This window comes from Amblyomma maculatum, chromosome 2 (assembly GCF_055883805.1).
Source record: "Amblyomma maculatum isolate TAMU_Amacu chromosome 2, ASM5588380v1, whole genome shotgun sequence".
NCBI lineage: Eukaryota > Metazoa > Arthropoda > Arachnida > Ixodida > Ixodidae > Amblyomma > Amblyomma maculatum.
This window is the reverse complement of record NC_139345.1, coordinates 103654384-103658831: the sequence shown is the minus strand read 5'-3', so window position 1 is coordinate 103658831 and position 4448 is coordinate 103654384.

Here is a 4448-nt window from a genome sequence, read left to right as displayed (position 1 = left end):
CGGCTCGTGAAAACCTCGATGTCGCGCGCATGGAGCAAGCGGATCAGTACAACAAAGGTCGTCGTCACGTCGTTTTCAACACGGGCGACTTGGTACTGAAAAGAACGCACCCGCTTAGTAACGCAGCGCGTGGTTTCGCCGCGTCGCTAGCGCACAAGTGGGTTGGACCGTTCGAAGTTACGGCACGGACTACGCCACTCACCTACCAATTGCGGTTGTTGGCGAGCGGTGAAACCGCTGGTCCGGTGCACGTCGCAGACTTGAAAGCTTACCACCTTCGCAAGGACGATAACTGCGAAGCGGGGGAAGCTCAAAACGATGCAGGTAGCAACCCGGTTCGCAACCGACGCTATAACCTAAGGCCAAGGTAGTGCACTACTTTGTCTAACGTCTTTGCTTCTTTCAGAATGCATTCTGATAAGATTTTGCAGCAGCCAGATGAACCACCGTCGCTGGGGCGGGAAACCGCACCCAGCGCTTGGTTCAAGGAGGGGCCACTTAAACAGGGGGTACCCCCCTAGTTTGTGGCCCATTATTGTGACCAGCGCGGCCATGCTGGCCGTCTTCAACGCGTCTGGAGTGGAGCCCGCTGCCCAGGCCTGGAGTACGGGCCTCAGGAAGCCAGGTGTGCCCGGGGCGAAAACGCCTGCTGCAATGTGCATCCAGCACGGCGCCACGTGGAGGGGAGTCGGCGGTGTAGAGCGGCAGCTCAGGGCCGCTGCCAGGCGTGTCCGGGGCCAAGCCCAGCTGCGCTGTGACCCCGAGGATGTGGCCGCTGCCGGAGAGGGACCAGCCGGAACGGTCCCGCCATGCCTGCTGCTTCTCCCGTCCCGCGGGCCGGCTGGGATGGCATCCCGCCGGAGCCAGGCGACAGGCCTTCATGTTTTACGCTGACCCGGGCTCGGACATGGACATGGCCCGGCTGTTGGCGGAGCCCGGGTCGGACACTGAGGGGGGGGGAGGATGTAGGGCTCGTGGCGCGCCGCGCATTCGAAGGCCGCGCCACTTCCCAATGCTCCCTGCGCGCGTGCCTGTTTCCCTCTCCCCGCTCGCGCGGGGATAACCGGTCCCGCGCGAGGGGGCTATAAAATAAGGCACGCGCCGCGGTCTCGGGCTCTTCTTGGTTCCTGGCTCGTCGCTCCCGCTTCTCCCCTGGCTCTCTCCACGAGAACGACCCGCAGCCACCCGGACGACGACCCCGGACGGCCTCGACGACCCCCGCGCGTAACGTGAGATAAAGAATGTTTGTTACACGGCCCACTGTGTGTTTTGTCGTGCGCATGCCTCGGGCAGAGGAATCGCCCACAATTTGTATCTCGGTTTGTCAGTGGAATGCACATTGCCGTGGTTGATGTCAGAGCTCCGATTTACACCTTCCCCTGTGGGTACAGTGTTAATCATGGATTCGAATTCCTGCAGTGCCTGAAATTGTTGTGTTGATCTCTTGTACTATAACGGAAAGGTGCACTTTTTTCACAGCTTCCCCAACGTTTGTTTTGCACGAGTGGTGTTGAACAGCCACCTTTTAATTGGGTTTATTGCCAGCAGCCTGAACTGTCACCTCGACAAATTTGATGTAGTTCTTGATCTTTAGCTTTTTCTGTTCATAAATATCACCTTTGTTCTTGTGTAAAAACAAATAAATGATCCCAATATTTCTCATGATAATCGGGATCATAAATGTCGCTAGTACTATGTGACACATCAACGACAAAAATAAAAATTTAAAATTGACCATCACTTCTCTCCGTCACCAATGTCGGTCCCAACAAGGTCCGAAACCACATTCGCATTCTGATTTTAAAAGACAAAGGCGTGATTCAGCCCTCAAGCAGCCCTTGGGCGTCACCTGTTGTCCTCGTAAAAAAGAAAGATGGTTCTATCCGCTTCTGTGTCGATTATCGCCGCCTTAATAAGATTACGCGCAAGGACGTCTACCCTCTCCCGCGCATCGACAACGCTCTCGATTGTTTGCAAGGCGCAGAGCTCTTTGCTTCCCTAGATTTACGTTCTGGGTACTGGCAAGTTCCCCTGGAAGCGGCTGATCGCCCCAAAACTGAATTTGTAACTCCCGACGGCTTGTACGAATTTAGTTATGCCATTTGGCCTTTGTAATGCTTCGGCAACCTTTGAGCAGATGATGGACACGATTTTGCGTGGCCTAAAGTTGAAGACATGCCTCTGCTACTTCAACAACAATGTCGTCTTTTCTCCTGACTTTGACACGCACCTCTACCGTCTGAAGCACGTTTTGACCTGCCGATCTGATGCCGGACTGCAGCTGAATTTGAAAAAAATGTCATTTTGCCGCCCGCCAGCTCACCATTCTCAGCCACGCGTTGTCTCCAAAGAAGGTGTATCTCTAGACCCTGCCAAACTTCGTGCCGTAGCATGCCTTTCCTAAACCGACTTCCATCAAAGATCTACGTAGCTTCCTCGGGCTGGGCTCTTACTTTCGCCGCTTTATTAGAAATTTTGCTTCCATTACTGCTCCCTTGGCAGAACTTCTGACCGGCAGTTCCGACCTTTCGCTATGGTCGCCAACGACGATGCCTTTACTATATTGCGCCGCATCCTCACGGCACCACCTGTCCTTCGTTACTTCGGCCCCAAAGCGCCTACCGAGGTCCACACGGACGCCAGTGGTGTTGGTCTCGACACTGTGCTCGCTCAGCGCAAATCAGGCTATACTAAATACGTGGTCGCCTATACCGGACACTTCCTTAACGATTTCCTGGTCCTCTAGAAGCCGCTAGTTGATGCGCCAAATCCCCTTCCCGCGAGGGACCAGGGTCCCATCACTAAAGCAAAGGATGACACACGTGTGATCACTCAACGCGGAGGGGACAGACCACATGGACTGCATGCCAGAACCTGCAGTGTTGGAGAAACAGAAACGGTCTAGCCTGCTCTGAAGACGCTTCTCAATCCAAGTTATCCCTGACTGTCCCAAGCGGAGCACCCTCCAGGCATCATCAAGGTCTAGCTCCTCGACCAACTCCCTAGGTTCCCGCGCTCCCTGCCACAAGAAGAGAGGTGACCCGCCCTACCGAGGACACAGTTGAAATCACCGACCAGAACTACCTTGGGTTGGACCTATTAACTGGGAGTCAAGGCGCTTGTAAAATGCACCCTGAGCACGACCATTATTCGGAGCGTAGACGTTAACTATGCGAATACCAGGATCAAGATCCACAGACAGGACGTGGCCCTCAGCATCCATGGAGTGGAGCAAAATCAAGCCACGGAAGCGTGGCATAAGAATAATGCCAACCCCACGGGATCCCGACGCGCTACAGCTCCAGTAGGACCTGGTACCAAATGTTCTGTCGAAGCTCCTGACCTGGCTAAGAAGATGGATGTAGGTCTCTTGCAAAACCAAAATATAGATGTTTAGAACGAGCAAGCTGAACGATCTCAGCTTGCTTCCTGCGTTTTTCATCGCGTTCTGGATGCATGTGTTTTAGGAAGGGGATATCTGGAGTGACATATACTGCGCATTTCCTTTTCTGTAAACCAGTTATAGAGTTATTGGTGGTGAAACTTTTATTTTGACGCCTAAAACAAAATTAAATAGCAGCGTTGCGGGCGGCCTTCGAGCTGTCGGTCGCGGCGTTCAGGTCGTGCCTAGCCGCGACTTCCTCTGCCCACGTCACCAGCCCGAAGTTGGACTTCCGGCTTGATGCTGGACAAAGCAGCCTCCCAATGCTCCGGACTGGTAAGGTGCCAAGAGGCAGGGGGCAAGTGTGCTGGGCAGGAAAACAGAATAGGAGGGTAATCAGCGCGGGAGCTGTCGCATAAACGGCACACCTGCGAGTACGTCCCAGGGTAGAGGAGGGCAAGACGAGCTGGAGTAAGAATGGTGTGGGCCTGAAGGTGGCGCCACAATTGTTGGTGGTGCTGAGAAAGCGATTTGTGCGGAGGAGGTAAGGTGATCAAGACGACAAAGGCGGTAATGCAAGGTTCCTAAGATCAGGGTCCTGGGCCTGCTACTAAACAAGAACGGCCGCGACGACGAGACCATCAGCAAGATTACCACCAAGGCAATGGACGCTATCCGGCTCATACACCGAGTCTCGACACGACGGGCAGGCGTGCGTGAAGACAGTCTTCTGCGCCTCGTCCAGTCGTTCAGGATCATGCGGCTTACCTCAACTGGCAGGCCGCTGACCGGACAAAGATAAACACGCTGATCAGACGGGTTTACAAGACGGCGCTGGGATTAATGGGGACCACGAGTACGGCTCGGCTCCTGCAGCTCGGCGTCCATAACACCTTAGAAGAAATAGCCGATGCGCAGCTCACTGCGCAAATGGAGCGCCTCTCGACCACCAAGACAGGCCGCAGTATACTGACGTTCCTGGGTTACAATCCCCGAGCTCCCAGTCGGCAATCGTGCGAGATCAGCGATGAGGCGTGGGCCCACATCCACGTGGATCCCATCTCGA